Source organism: Melanerpes formicivorus, unplaced genomic scaffold, assembly GCF_026170545.1.
Source record: "Melanerpes formicivorus ecotype bairdi unplaced genomic scaffold, bMelFor1.0.p_v2 SCAF_41, whole genome shotgun sequence".
Lineage (NCBI taxonomy): Eukaryota > Metazoa > Chordata > Aves > Piciformes > Picidae > Melanerpes > Melanerpes formicivorus.
This window is the reverse complement of record NW_027142393.1, coordinates 3,063,553-3,080,293: the sequence shown is the minus strand read 5'-3', so window position 1 is coordinate 3,080,293 and position 16,741 is coordinate 3,063,553.

The following is a 16,741-nucleotide window of genomic DNA, read 5'->3' as shown; positions in this document are numbered from 1 at the left end:
CTTGCATCAAATTGTTCAGGTCTAGAGGAAAAGTTCTCTTTGAGGTCAATTACTTGATGTATAAAACCTAAAGTTTGCATATTCAGTAAAAGAAACTTGAAATCCTGTAATTTGCCAGTTCCTGGAAGTCTCTTTATGTATATGTTGGCAAGCAGTTGTTATGCCACCTCTTTCCAGGGTTTTCTTTCCTTAATGTCCAAGGTCTTTCCTGACTTTACTGGCTGCGCATGTCCCTCTATCCCTCTCCAACATGCAGCAGTGTGAGGCTCTAGAGAGTGGCCCGGGAAGCACCATGTAGCATTGTAGAGGTGGGATAAACCTTTTGCACAGGTAGTGTGAGCAAATAAATACATTTACATCTCAGGAAGCTGGGAAGCTTCACTTTCTGCATGAGGACCCCTCTTTGTTCTTCTGTTACAACCTCACTTTCTCTTATGCGGAAAGACAGTTTGGGAGCCCTGAGAAATGGAGACAGAACAAACGTGGTTGTCTCCTGTGCCACAAAGGGCAGGGCATCAAGAGTGAAATCATTTTTTTTTCCCTGTCCACCTTTTTCTTGGTTTCTGAGAGGCTGAAATGTGAGTTTGCTTCAGCAAGTTGTGTGTCCTTTGCCTGCTACAGACACATGCAGCTCCATAGGCTTCTGAGCAGGCCTTGGGCTGTGGTGACTCTTTTGAAGATAGAGTCAAGGTAGTGTATTACCTATTTCTCCTCATGATGAGACAGTCCCTCAACAAGATTGCTTCCTCCAGAACATCCACAGAGAAGAAGAGAAAATGAAGTCCCTGACAAGTCCTGACTCCAGTGCTGATGCCATTCAGTCCCATTAGTTCTGTCAGAGGGACAGAAATATTTAGTTATTTAGGTGTTTGGATTCAGTGCAAAGCACAAATGAGCAGAAAGAAAACTGCTTGAAAGCAGAAAAAATCCACATTGAAGCAACCCTAAACCTCTCCTTGCATCCAACCCTGTGAACCCAAACCGAGCAGCCTAAAGCACCTAAGAACTGTACTAAGTAGTTGTGGAATCTCCTTCTCTGGAGACTTTCCAAACCCACCTGGATGCATTCTTGTGTGACCTGCCCTAGGTGATCCTGCTTTCGCAGGAAGGTTGGATTGGATGATCCCTGGAGGTCCCTTCCAGAGTCCTCTGCTGAAGTATTTGAGGTGTTGTGATGAGTAACCACCGGTAACAAACAGCCATTTAAACATCCTAAATTACATTCTGTAAAGTCTCAGCTTGCCAAATACTTGAATGCAAAAGGATGTGAGAGACAAGCTCTCCTTCATTCTAATTCAACCCAGATTCTGGGATTATCTGTTAAAAATAGGACATTTTCTCTTCTCTAATAATAATAATTTTCCATAGACAGCTGTTGATGTGCCCATAGGTTCACAATAGCTCTTTCTGCAGTGGATTGTAATGACAATTTCTTCAGCTCTGTCTTTGAATTGAGAGCTGTGCGAGCTATTCACAGGGAACGCTTTAATCAGTGATTTTCGGCTTTTATTCTGCCTCAAACCGTCGCAAGCGTTGCAGGCAGACCTTTGATGTAAACAAACTTTGCCCCACCGGTTCCTTCACAGCATGTGTTTGCTGCACTGGTTCAATATTCATTATAGCCATTGCATAAGTGGTCACCTTGGTCAGCCAGTGCCCTTTGTTCTGGGCAAGAAGCAGTGACCAGGAGGAAATCCACGCCGTGGTGCCGTGATGGTCCGATGGATAAGGTGTGTGCAGTAAAGTTAGGAGGAGCAAGATCACAAGGCTCTTACAGTCTTGTTTTTTTAGGTTTTTAGGACTATTTTAATATTTCCTTTCCAGTTCCCTTGACTCAGACCTCGCTTGTAACATCGCTATGAGAACAAAGAGGCCACTTGAACATTATAGGCTGAGGTCAAATTGAAAATTAATGATCTCTTATCACATTCAGACAAAGCTCCAGCTGCAAAGGGTGGGGTTGGGTGCTTTTCTGGTTTATTTAATTGCCACTGAATCAGGGCTCTAAACAGGTCTTGCTTAGTCAGAGCTGCAAAAGATGAGCTCACATGCCATTTTCTGAGTCCTTTAGCCATGCCCATGGCAGAGCCTGGCCTGGCAATCCTTTATGTGGCTGCTGTCTTCAAGTGAGAGCAAACGGAGTGCAAGCTTAATATCTTAATGAAACAAATGTCAGGCATTTGTTTTCTATGAATAAAACATCTTTGGCATAAACCTCAGCGAAAAACAAATTCCAAAAAGGTTGTAAATCAGAATTCGGCTTTCAGTGCGCTTCAAATGCGTGTGTGTGAAAAATGACGCTGAGAAGCCAGCTCTGTCTAAACTAAATCGCTTGGCAGTGTCCTGTCAGCGCCAGAGAAAATGGATGTAACGTGCACATATGCCCAAGGAGTGACTCAGAGTGAGGTACAAAGTCTTCCTGTAGCTAGGCCAAAAGAAATACCTGGAAGTCAGGAAATAAGGCTCCGCAGTTCAGCAGATTTGTCTGAGGATAGATGTGCTGGGTTTGAAGCTCTGGTTTTACCCCAGAGTGCCATAAAGATGTCTCATGCAAACAAATACAGTCTGGGTCAACTGGTATCTCTGGGACTATTGCACAAACCATGGTTTTATTTGGTATTTATGAGAGAAGGGTTTCAGGAAAGAAACATCACTACTAGCAGCTTAAGGACTGAATAGCAGATTGATATCTGCAGCTTGTGGAGCAAGACCTGTAGCCTAAACACACACTGGTTAATCTACAGGTAAGTCCAGGCATTTCCTGAAGTAGTCACAACAGTTTAAATGCTGATGAATGTTCATATAGATGAGTTTTGTTTGGAAGAAGGGCAGCAATCTCAAATACTTGCACCAATCTCTGCTCAAGCAGAGAAATCATCTGAAGTCTCCGGTTTCCTGTTTATAAGAGTTTGGGCTGCCCAGACAAAACACAGCAGCAGGAACAATAGCAGAGGGCTTGGATGACTCCTACTGCATCTCCAAGGCAGCACTGATTTTGCTAAAGGTAACATCACTCCAACTCACTGTCACAGTATTGGAGCTGTGACTTCAAAACAATCTGGTACCTCTTTGTAAAGTCAGTGTTCAAATGCGTAGGAGAATGATACCTTAGAATGGTTCGGGTTGGAGAGAACATTTAGAAGTGAGCTAACCCAACACCCCTGCAGTGACTTAGTCCCAACACCCCTGCAGTGACTTAGTCCCAACACCCCTGCAGTGAGCAGGGACTTCTACTAGATCAGGTTGCTCAGAGCCCCATCCAACCTGATCTAGAACATTTCCAGGAATGGGGCTTCTACCACCTCTCTGGGCAACCCGTGCCAGTGTCTCACCACCCTCAGTGTCACCCATTTCTTCCTTCTCTCTAGTCTAAGTCTCCCTCTTTTATTTTAAAACCATCACCCCTTGTCCTGTCACTGCAGGCCCCACTAAAAAGTTTGGCCCTGTCTTACCCTTCAGGTACTGGAAGACCACACCTTTACCCATGCCATTAGCAGGTTCTGGTTTACTCTTAACAAACTGAAAACACGACCTGGGGCCAGTTCCTGTTAGGCAGTCTGCCCCTCAGGGAATTTGCTGGGGAAACTTGCCCTTTGGAAATCTTCCAGAAAGGAAGAACATATTTTCCCAAAGACAGTGATGGGTCCTTGTTGTTCATTTGCTGGAAAGAAGACCAGCTCTGTCAGGTACAGTGATTGAGCTTTCTTGGAAAACTCCAATGAAGAGGCTTGCCATGAGAAGACCCTCATGGAAATGGAGGTCCTTGCCAGAATAGATCAGATACAGCTCTCTTGGTCACCATGGTGAAGTGGGAATCCAGCTCAAACAGAGCAACAGACTGTCTCCTCCTATCTAGACCTTGATGCTCCAGTTCATCCTACTGAAGGGCATCTGTGAGACAGGGCTGAGCACCACTCCTGCACTATTGCATAGTAGGTTGCAGCATTGACAAATGTTTTCAATTTTTTTTCTGAAGTGCCACTCAGCTCTGACTTTCCCTTCTTCTTCCCTTCTGCTTCCCCAGTGTAAACAGTGCAGGGTCACAGAGGAACCACTTTTCCTCTCTCCAAAATGGTATTGCTGGGGATCTGAGGATGACTAATCTCTCCTGTTTACAGTCTGCTAGCTGTTTGAATCCTAACATAATTTAGATGACAGGGTTCAGGAGACTAGAGAATTAGATGTTGCCAAGCTACTAAGGAAAATAAAACACTTTTCATGAGGTGTTTGGCAGTTTCCCTCACTGCCTGTACCATTGCAGCCTGTAGTTCTTCTACCCTGCTCTTCTCTCTATGCTTATAAGAAACAACATACTTGCCTTACGTTTTGGAGATCCAAGACTGATTCCCAGGATGCCCTTGAGAAGATGAGGAAGAGGAAGGAAGCAGAGTTAGTAATTCAATAGTGTCCTGGACTGAGTAGCCTTTACACAACTCTGTAGGCAACTCCCATACCACCAACAATAATTTCCCCTACGTTAGGCAGTTTCAAGGCCCAGCTTGACAGGGTGCTGGGGCAACTAATTTAAACTATATACCTACTCTGAAAGGTTGAATTAGATAATCCTTGAGGTCCCTTCCAACCTGGTATTCTATGAAACAATTCCCACTAATCCCTTCTCCATACCTGTGGCATACATATAACCTTCCTATCTATGTATAGACAACGTCCCTAGCTGTGTGTTCATTTACTGCCTTCCTAACTCCAGCACTCAAATTAGCTTCTGCAGTTCTTCACCATGAGGGTGGTGAGACACTGGAACAGGTTCCCCATAGAAGCTGTGGAGGCTCCAAACCTGAAAGTGTTCAAAGCCAGATTAGATGGGGCATGAGCAGCTTGGTCTAGCAGGAGGTGTCCCTGCATATGGTAGGAGTGTGGGAACTAAGTGACCTTTAAGGTCCCTTCCCATCCAAACCAATCTGTGATTCTATTTCAGCCTGTATTTGGGCCCATGATATAGATCAGAAGATGCACAATTCTAGAAGTCTTTTTAGTCACAAGATACATGTAGGCATAAAATGGTTATCTGTCTGTAAAGCAAAGCTGAAAAAGCTGTATCAGAAATGGAGTGTAAATTTACCAGTGCACATAATTCAGCTGCTAGAACAATTTAACATTTGGATACTACACATGGGATGTGGGATCATTTTTGTCACTTGGAGTCTTTGAAACTGGAAAACTTCCTAGAAGATATGCTCTAGCTCAACCACAAGTGACTGAGCTGCAAACTCAATAACTCAAAACTGAGGTAGACTGTGTAAATGTCTGATGTGCCTCACAGGATGGTGGGCTGGAGAACTGTGATGGCCTAAAAAAAAATCTATGAAAACACTTTGTCTTTTCTGCTTGGTATTTCAAAAGCAGCTCTCACAGCCCAATCAATGAAGATAAGATGAAAAAAGGTGCAGCAAATTAAACTCAGTCAATTAAAAATTGAGGGTGGAAGATATACAGACCCTACAGAAGATGAGGTGAACCATAGCGATTAAACAGAATGGCTCTGATAAATAGATCACATTCCAAATGTGGAATTCTTGTTTCTGAAGCCATGGTTCTAAATGCTTCATTTCTAACCTCATTCTGAACTCTAAAATTCATGTTTTGGGTACAATACATGAAGGAAAAGAAGGGGTTGAACTCGATGATCTCTAGAGGTCCCTTCCAACTCCTAACATTCTGTGATTCTTTAATTCAAGGAGCTGTGGAAGAACATAAATAGTTTCAGCTAAAGAGCTGTCACAGTAACCTCTGCAAATTGTTCAAGAGGATCTTTGCTGGAGAACACAACATTCTGGAGCCCCTACTGCAAGAAAGATCTGGAGGCGCTGGAACATGTCCAGAGAAAGGCCACAAGGATGATCAGAGGGCTGGAGCTCCTCTCCTGTGAGGACAGACTGAAGGAGTTGGGGCTGTTCAGTCTGGAGAAGAGAAGGCTCCATGGAGACCTTATTGTGGCCTTCCACAATAAGGGGAAGTGGGCTACAAGAAAGCTGGGGAGGGACTTTTTAGGGTGTCAGGGAGGGATAGGACTAGGGGGAATGGATCCAAGCTAGAGGAGGGGAGATTTAGCTTAGACATTAGGAAGTTCTTCCCCATGAGTGTGGTGAGACACCGGAACAGGTTGCCCAGGGAGGTGGTGGAAGCCTCATCCCTGGAGGTTTTGAAAGCCAGGCTGGATGTGGCTCTGAGCAACGTGATCTAACGTCAGGTGTCCCTGCCCATGACAGGGGAGTTGGAACTAGATGATTCTTGAGGTCCCTTCCAACCCTGACAATTCTGTGACTAAGTGGTATATTTCTGCAGAATTCTGGCACTATTATTCATTTTCAACTGATCAGATTTGACAAGAATGGCAAAATTCAGCTGTCCCAGCCTAGCAGGTGTGAGGGAAAGAGAGGTTTCAAAGCAAAACCCGGGGTGGTTTTCAAGGTTGCGCCCTTTTGGAGCTCCTGGCTATGAGTTTTACCTAACAGCAGCTGCGGATTAGCAGATGATCTTCTGAGTCATTTCTCCACGTGGCTGTTTGTGGAACAAGATCTTTCCTAGATGATACTCATCTTCTGATCTTTTACTTTTTTTTTGTTTTCATGACAAACAAGAGGGTGTTTCTGTAAATGATGGCATCACTAGCTCAGGATTTATCACCAGGTAACCTGGAAGCGCGTTCACAGCAATGTGCAGAATCCAGAGCGGGGATGCGATCGATTGCAGTCGAAAAGCAACTTTAGCTACACTGTCATGTTTAAAAGCTAAACCAGGGCTCTTCTCATCTCCAGCTGTGCATGGGAATGAAGAGGCAGAAAAAAAAATCTGTCTCTCTCTAGCTAACTAGTCCAACTGCTGTCTAGTGGTATTGTTATTAGTAATCGGAAACCTTACTGCAGTTGGAATCACCAAGATGCTGACTGCGGTGGTTTGAGCTAATTTCACATAGCTGTTCTGACAGGTACTGGTGGAAGCAGAGGTGGGTGGATTCTGATAACAAGAGATGCTTGTGAAATTAATAAAGCATCACTTCATCTAGATACTCAAGCTGAGAAAAGTCAGGCATTTTCCCTTAGCACCCTTCTGTGGCAGTGACATGCAAACAGGGCTTTACCTCTAAAAGGAGAAAAAAACCCAAAACATTAAGGGGGAAAGGAAAAGAATGTCTGTTGTGGAAAATACCATGGTAAAAGCAATTAGACAAAGAGGTGACCTGGAGCAGGCTGCCCAGAGAGGTTGTGGAGTCTCCTTCTCTAGAAACATTCAAAACCCACCTGGATGCATTCCTGTGTGTCCTGCCCTGGGTGATCCTGCTCTGGCAGGGGGGGTTGGACTGGATAAGCTTTCGAGATCCCTTCCAGCTGCTACCATTCTGTGACTGTGTGAAAGAAATGCCTCCATTCACAGTATGGTGATTTGGTTACATCCAACAGAGAAGCATCCTCCCTACACATTGCTCTCATGCTCCCCATCCCTGCCTGACATCTGCAACTGCCTCATTGCTTGTTGTCAACATGACTGAAGTTTCAGGAATATATTTGTGTATCTTCTGTTGCTAAGAGAAAATCTTGCTAAGCTGGGTAAGATGACTGGCAATTACTTCCACACTATTTTTTGCCCTGTCTCTGGTCTTAATACTGATACTGCATCTTTATAAGGCTAGAGCTTCTCTTCTACCAATCTTCTCATCCAATAGGGCTGGAACAAATCTTCTATGAGGAATTTTAGGCTGAGGGATCTGGGATAGGCTGAGGGAGCTGGAGATGTTCAGCCTAGAGAAGAGAAGGCACCAGGGGGACCTTAGAGCTGCCTTCCAATAGCTGAAGGGATCCTACAGGAGGGCTGCAGAGGGACTTTTGTGAGGGTGTCTAGAAACAGGACAAGGAGGAACGCTTTGAAGCTGAGGGAGAGCAAGGTTAGACTGGATCTTAGGAAAAAGTTCTTCAGTCTGAGGGTGGTGAGACTCTGGAATAGGCTGCTCAGGGAGGTTGTGTCTGCCTTCTCCCTGGGGGTGTTGAAGGCCAGGTTGGATGAGGCCTTGAACAGCCAAGTCTAGTTGAGAAGCATTGCTGCCCATGGTGGGGAGTTGAAGTAAATGATCTCTGAGGCCCCTTCCAATCCCTAACATTCTGTGATTCTCTCTTATGATCTCCATTAAGCTATGTCAGAGAAATCCTTCCCAGATCTTCAGCATTTATTTAAGTCTTTTCTTCCTTGTGCATACAATCCTGTAGAGTCAGGTACATGTGAGGGAAGGTTTCTCATTTTAAAAGGATTTCTTTCTTTAAACTTACATTTTCTTGAAACCTGGCCTCACTTTTGGTGCATCATTGGCTGGAAAAGCAGCCAGCTTGGAAGGAAATTGACACAGAAGTTAGGAGTAATTAAAACTCAGAGTTGGCTGGACACTTCTGAAAAGTGCAGATGACTACCTGTGTCCACATATGCAGTGCATTTGTCTAAGCTACTGGTGTGTGAAGAGCAAGGAACGGAACAAAAGCTACTCTTGCTGCCATAACTACAGCAGATGCTGCTTGGTGCCTGCTATGATGCAGAAATCTGCTCTGTGCTTTTACAGCAGCCTTGCCAGCCCTTATGGTCCTACCTCTTGTGCCCCTGATTTCACACCTCTGACCTTCCCTTTCCTCTGGCATCCTATAGCAAAGAAATAAAGAGATGACTAGATGATGGTGTGAGACTCCCAATATTTAGTGAAGAGGAAGATGCTGCTCAGAGCTGCTCTGTGCCTGGCAGTTTAAATTCTCCCTTTCTCCCTGATTTTAATTAATAGGCTGGTATTTAAGAGGAAATGTATTCAATTTGTGCACAGTGTAGAGAATGTCACACTACAAGATCAGTTCTATCTGTGGCAATACAATTCTTATTCTCTGCTGACAAATGTAGCGTGATATTGATAAAAAAGCAATAACTTCGATGTTCCTGTCAAAGTCAGCCCCAATAGCTTAGTACAGATGGTTAAATGAACATCAATATCTCCTGTTCAGCCCCTAATGTTCATTCCTGCCATGGCAGGGAAAGGTATGGGTCAAAGAATTAATCCAAACCACAATACCATGTCTCTAATATTCACTGAGTCTAAACTGTATCTCTTTCCAAGCATTTGTGGAAGTGTGGGGGGAGCAGTTCCCCTCCCCAGGACCAGGCTGCAGGGAATTGATGATGTTCAGCTACTTAACCTTCTTTAAGTGTCCCTGAGATCTTCTGGTTCTGGCCACAATCTGCCAGCTTATCCATAATCACCTTTCCATGTTTCCAAGAAGGGTGTGTGGGTCTGCAGGCCACTGGGGTTGCTGCTCTCTCCCTTCCAGTTCCCTCCTGCATTGAGCCAAGGGGAGAGCTGAGAGATGGTTCAGGCATTCCCAGCAGCAAAGTGGGTTTGGGGCTGGTGAGTCTTGAGTCTTTGGTGAAAAGGGCTCTATCACATCAACACATTTGCTGATTTTCACAGTGCATCACCTTGGAAGGGACCCTCAAAGGACACCCAGCTCAACCTCCCCTGCAGTGGGCAAGGACATCTCCAGCTGGACCAGGCTGCTCAAGGCCATGTCAGATTTGGCCTTGGATCTCTCCAAGGCAGGGGCCTCAACCACATCCCTGGGCAACCTGTTCCAGTATTTCACCACTCTCATTGTAAAGAACTTCTTATGTCTTACCTAAATCTACCCTGCTCTTGTTTAAAACCATTGTCTCTTGTCCTATTGCTGCATGCCCTTTCAAACAGCTCTGCCCCAGCTTCCCTGTAGGTCCCCTTCAGATACTGAAATGTAGCTGTAAAGTCTCCCCAGAGCTTTCTTTTCTTCAGGCTACTAACCCCAACTCTCTGTCCTTACAGGAGAGCTGCTCCAGCCCTTTTTACATTTTTTTTTCTGAAGGAAAGGGAAATGGGGAGCAGAGCCCCAGGGAGATCCCTTTTTTCCCTTCATTTGTCAGCTTTCTTACCCACTTTGAGAAATGTAAGGCAGCAAAGCTATGAGCAATCTATTCTGGAGATGTCCTAGATTAAAATAAACCTATTTCTATGATTGTGGATGTTGGAAGGCACAGGGCTGAAGTACTGGCACAGGTGGTGATGAGCCCAAGAACCTGCCACAGCCTTCTCTGTGCAATGCACCAAGGGCTTGGGCATCCCATCAGGCATTGGCACCACAGCATCAAGTGAGGTGGAAGCCAGGTGGAGTCAACCATTTCTTCTCTTAAAAAGAAAAGATTGCAGGGACCTCTGTGTGAGTTCTTTACAGAAAGAGAGATTGGCCATTGGAATGTGCTGCCCAGGGAGGTGGTGGAGTCACCATCACTGGAGGTATTTAGGAAGAGCCTGGATGAGGCACTTGGTGCCATGATTTAGTTGCTTAGATGGTGTTGGGTGATGGGTTGGACTTGATGATCTCTGAGGTCTTCACCAACCTGGTTAATTCTATCCTGTTCTATTCTGTTCTATTCTATTCTATTCTATTCTATTCACTTAGGCAGCAGAAAGGGGTTTCCCACCCACATCATCAGAAGAGAAGCCAATGCTTTTGGTTTGCTTCCAAGTGGCTTGCACCTCAGCTTTGTGGAAAGGAAGTAAAAGGGACATTGAGTGATGTCAGCAGTGCAATGTGCTTTGGTTTCTTTAAGGTCATCAGCTGCATCATCTCCACATGTCTCTTTCAGACCTTTCAGTCTTTTCCTCTTGATCCTTTTTTCAGTTTCTTTACATTTTCTGCCACATTTTTCCAATGAAAAATGCCCTCTGCAAAGAGTTTGCTCACTTGCTGTTTGTAGAGGCCAAATAAGATCAGAGCTGGCATCGACTTTCTTAGAAGGACACAGGTGAACCTCATCCTGGTTCCTTTGGAGGGGGAAAATTCCCACCTTTCTATTCAGATGTGGTAGAAGAACACCTGAGACAAGTATTTCATCTTCAATTAAGCTTTTTGGATCTCAGCTGACTTGGTGATCAAATCCCTACACAGAATAAATTTGTTTCACCAATTAATCTCTTCCTAAGTAATAGGATGTCTCAGTTCTCAAGAAACCAATGGATTTTATTGTGAAAGGGAGAATTAAGTTAGCTTGCAGCAGCATAACCATCCTCCTTTGCAACCCCCCAAAGCAGGAAGGTTGGATTACATCTGTGGGAGAGTGAAAGCCCACCAAAAATGTGGCATCTGTGATCTGATGTGCAGGGAAACATAAACTATTGTGCCCAGGGAAGCTGAGATATAAACCCAAGTTCTTTATTATGAGAGTGGTGGAAGACTGAAACAGGTTGCCCGGGGAGGTGATGGAGGCTTCATCCCTGGAGACATTCAAAGTCAGGCTCAGCAAGTCTCTGAGCAACCTGATCTAGTTACAGATGCCCCTGCTCACTGCAGAGGGTTTGGGCTAGATAGCCTTTAAAGGTCCCTTCCTACCCAAACCATTGTAAGATTCCATGATTCTGTGATCTGGCTCTGTGGCAATGGCAAACCCCTGTGGCTTTTTTCTTGAGCAGTTGTGTGCAATATTGTCACCAAGGTCACATTTTGAAACCAGCAATTACACCCCACTTATTTATATCATTCCTCCTCACTCACTTGTAACTTCTTTTTTTTTACTGAATGGTAACACCATACACTATTAAATGCTGATATTACAAGAAAGCTGGGGGGGGGGACATTTTACAAGGGCTTGTAGTGATAGGACAAGGGGCAGTGGCTTTCAGCTGGGTGAGGGCAGATTTAGACTGGAGATTAGGAAGAAATTTGTGCTGAGACACTGGAACAGGTTGCCCAAGGAGGTTGTGGATGCCCCCTCCCTGGAAGTGTTCATGACCAGGCTGCCTGCAACCTGGTCTAGTAAAAGGCATCCCTGCCCATGGCAGGGACTAGTCCCTTCCAACCCTAACCATTCTAGGATTCTGTGATTGGAGGCAGACTGAGAGAGTTGGGGTTTTCAGTCTGGAGAAGAGAAGGCTCCAAGAAGACCTTGTTGTGACCTTTCAGTATCTGAAGGGGGCTACAAGAAAACTGGGGAGGGATATTTTAGGGTGTCAGGGAGTGATAGGACCGAAAGGAATGGAGCAAAAGTAGAAATTGGGTAGATTGAGATTGGATGTTAGAAAGAAGTTCTTCCCCATGAGGGTGGTGAGAGACTGGCAGAGGTTGCCCAGGGAGGTGGTGGAAGCCTCATCCCTGGAGGTTTTTATGGCCAGGCTGGATGTGGCTCTAGTGTGCTCTAGTGTGAGGTGTCCCTGCCCATGGCAGCACGGCTGCAACCAGATGATCCTTGAGGTCCCTTCCAACCCAAACTATTCTATGATTCTGTGATTTGTCCTGCTGCAGCTAAATGCAAAGCTGTCACCAAGTGCCACAAAGCCCTTTAGCACTTTCCAGGTTTCATTTCAGAGGCATCAGCTTTTAAGTAAAATGACTCCTTTTAAGTGCAGAGAATGGACAGACACAGAAAGCACTTTGGGCTGGAGTCCCATATGTCTCCTATTATGACTCAGTTGCCCTATATTTGCTGCCTTTATTTTGTCAGATAAAAGAAAAAGGAAAGAAAGGGGGGAAAAACAACCAACCAACCAAAAAAAATCATCACATTGCAGTGCAGAGCAGCTCACTGCTAATTGTAGTCTCTGAAGAAAATGAAGACTCTCTAATATACTGTTATTGTCTCTACAATTTGTGCTAGGCACCTGGATATGCTTCCCTAATTAATAGTTCCTTTAGTGTCCAGATTAAAAATAGCTATTAAGAGCTCTGGGTGGATGATACAGCAGCATGAAATAGCATCACACCTGTCTCCCTGTTGCAGCTTCCCAAGTGTAAGCAGGAGTCAAAACTTCCCTCCTCATTAAATAAAAACACTGATAGATAGCACATCACTTGGCATCTCCAAAGTGCTGTACCTAAGACATACCATCTGCTACCAACTTGCAAAAACATAGCCTGAGAAAAGTGGGACATCAAGGTGGAGCTTCATTTTCTTTAGTCAGTTTTCTGTCTATCCTGGACTCCAGTGTGGATGGTGCAGGCATGGTTTATGATGCCTGTAACTGTGAAGGAACAGAGGCAAGGAGCCCTGGAGCAGGCTGCCCACAGAGGTTGTGGAGTATCCTTCTCTGGAGGCTTTCAAAACCTGCCTGGATGCATTCCTGTGTGGCCTGCCCTAGGTGATCCTACTTAGGCAGGGGGGTGGGACTCAATGGTCCCTGCAGGTCCCTTCCAGCCCCTAACATTCTGTGATGCATGGAGCATGGCTTTGGATATGATCCTCTAGAAACAGGGATATTTCAGTTCCCTGCCCCAAGATATTACTTTTTACAGAATCAACCAGGTTGGAACAGACCTCTGAGGTCATCGAGTCCAACCAATCACCCAAGCTTAACTAATCAACTGGACCATGGCACCAAGTGCCTCACCCACTCTCTTCTTAAACACCTCCAGGGACATCGACCCCACCACCTCCCTGGGCAGCCCATTCAAACGGGCAATCTCTCCTTCTGTAAGGAACTTCTTTCTAAGGTCAAGCCTAAACTTCCCCCTGCACAGCTAGAGACTGTGTCCTCTTGTTCTGTTGCTGGCTGCCCGGGAGAAGAGACCAACCTCCACTTGGCTGAAGGTAGCAGGAATCACAGCACTGGCCTGGTGAGTGCTCTCAGCACTGAGCTACAGAGCTGGATTTCCTTTTGCCTTTTCTTCCCCTGGCCACAGGAAATTTTTGCAGTATTGCTAAGTCTGCAGATTCTGACTGGGAACTCAGCCTCTGCTCTGAGGGCTGGGAGTGCTTGCTGAAGGTGGGAGGTTGAAGCTTGAGATGAAGGTGACTGTAAATCCCAGATGTCCTACTTGCTAGAGAAGTAGGACAGAAAGAGCACCACAGAAATGAGCAGACACTCAACACCCTTCCTTTCTGTGCATTGCCAGATTCAGACCTGGTTTTCAGGCAGAGAAGCAGCCTGAGAAATCAAAGTGAGTAAAAAAAGATGACTTTCCAGCTGCATTTGCTATGGCTTTTTTTGGGCACCTTCCTTCAGCATTCCGAATGCTGTGAGTCTCAGTCAGGTCCCTGAGAGCTGGAGACAGAAAGATGGGAACATTCCCATCTGCTCACAGCCAGCCTTAGTCTTTCAGACATCCAGCAGTCCAGCTGGAGACACTGCTCTGCTCAGGTTGCCAAACAAGCAGACAATTGGATAAAGTCTGAGGGCAGAAAAAAGTGCCTCCATTTGGAGTAACAAGGTCATCCTACTTCAGCAGCATGATTGCCAGCTCATAAAACAGGGATGCAGCAGCAGGTCTGACAGCAGACCCCCAGGCTCCCCAGAGAGGTTGTGGAGTCTCCATCTCTGGAGGCTTTCAAGTCCCATCCGGATGTGTTCCTGTGCAACCTGTGCTGGATTCTGTAGTCCTGCTGTGGCAGGAGGGTTGGACTCAAAGATCTCCAGAGGTCCCTTCCAACCCTGAATGTCCTGTGAGCCTGTGAACACCAGCCACCATCATTCAGCTCCAGGCATTGCTACCTCCATCCCACTCATTCAAGGCAAAGTCCTCTGGTGTAAGATTCAGACCTCTCCACGCTAGCATGCACATCTTCTCAGGAAAAGCATCTCACTGATGTGCTGGTGGTGGCAACACAACTACACTATGTGACAGGCAGTCACATGGGCTCTTCAGAAATTAAAGAGATCCCCTGTCCTTTCCACCTCAAAACCCTGTGAGCAAAAATGTCTCCACCACACAGAGCAGCTGAGTCCTTGAAGCTAGCACTGCATTGCCTATAAAACACACACTGTTCTCCACAGACCCTGAACATGACCTTCACAGAAGAAACATCTCTGCTCTGTCCCCAACCCCACAGGTCTTTTTAACTCCTCCATCAGCACCCCCCCATGCTCTGACTGACATCACCACAGGCAGGAGCATGGAAGTCTCCTGGAAGGCTGCCTGTGCCAAGACCTTCCCCTAGTGCTGCAGGAACCAACAGAAATCGATTGCTGCATCTTGTTTCTGCGTGTCTGAACTGGGCTTTCTGAACTCATTCATCAATGACCTGGAAGAAGGGATGGAGTGGACCCTCAGCAAGCTGGCTGATGATACAGAATGGGGAGCAGTGGCTGATACCCCAGAAGGCTGTGCTGCCATTCAGCAAGAACTGGACAGGCTGAGGAGCTGGGCAGAGATCAAAAAGGGAAGTGTAGAGTCCTGCAGCTGGGGCAGAATAACCCTCTGCACCAGTACAGGTTAGGGGTGGACCTGCTGGAAAGCAGCTTTGTGACTAGGAACCTGAGAGTCTTGGTGGGCCAGCAGTGTGCCCTCACAGCCAAGAAGGTCAGTGGTCTCCCAGGGTGCATTGAGTGTGGCCAGTATGTCCAAGGGAGGTTCTTCTCCCCCTCTTCTCTGTCTTAGGGAGGCCACAACTGGAGTATTGTGTCCCATTCTGGGCTCCCCAGTTCAAGAAAGCAAACTACTGAAGAGATTCCAGGGGAGGCTACAAAGATGCTGAGTAGCCTGGAGAATCTCTGTGAGAAGGAAAGGCTGAGAGACCTGGGGCTGTTGAGACTGGAGAAGAGCAACCTGAGGGGGGATCTGATCAATGCTGATCAATAGCTAAGGCACAGGACTCAAGAGGATGGAGCCAGACACTTTCAGTGGTGCCCAGTGAGAAGACAAGGGGCAGCAGGTACACACGGGAACCCAAGAGGTTCCATCTGAACATGAGAACAAACTTTATCTTGAGGTTGACAGAGCACTGAAGTAGGAAGCCCAGAAAGGAGAGATTCCAAACCCACCTGGACACAATCCTGTGCACCACGCTCTGTGTGGCCCTGTTTTAGCAGGGAGGTTGGACTAGAACATCTCCAGAGGTCCCTTCCAACCCCACACACTCTGGCATTCTGTGATTCCCATGCACAAATGTAGCAAATCCACTGCTTTCTCCTCCCTGCTTTTCTCCTGCCCTAAGGCAAAGGCTGCTGTGGAGACCACCTGGGTTAAATTAGCACAATTAAACAGCGTTAAGCAGTTGTAGGAGATGCAGGGCTGTTTTCTGCAGTACTGAAGTCATGGTCTGTGGCTGTCAAATTACTGTCCAGGAGGAGGAGGATGACCTGTGGGAGAAGCATGGAGCCAAAACCCTCACCCAGGTGCTGTTGCTGTGTGTAAAGCTCTGTCCCTGCACCTGAAGCAAGTGCCCATTAACATGCTGCCCCTTTTCCTCTTACACAGGTTTTAATTAAAGAAGAAGACTTCAGGGAAGCTTTTCAGCTGCTCACCTCCAGGACGTGGCATTGATCTCCAGCAGCTGAAACCAGGGAAGTTCTGCTGTTTGCTGTGCAAGGATCAATGAAGGGTCCAGAGAACAAGTCTTATGAGGAGTGGCTGAGGGAACTGGGATTGCTTAGTCTGGGGAAGAGGAGGCTGAGGGGAGACCTCCTTGCTCTCTGCAACCAGAAAGGTTATTGTGGTGAGATGGGGATTGGGCTCTTCTCCCTAGTATGAGGTGATGGAATGAGAGGAAATGGCCTCAAATCGCACCACAGGAGGTTTAGGTTGGATGTTAGGAAAACTGTCTTTACTGAAAGAGTAGTCAGGCAATAGAATAGAATAGAATAGAATAGAATAGAATAGAATAGAATAGAATAGAATAGAATAGAATAGAATAGAATAGACCAGGTTGGAAGAGACCTCCAAGATCATCGCGTCCAACCTATCATCCAACACCACCCAATCAACTAACCCATGGCACCAAGCACCCTGTCAAGTTTCCT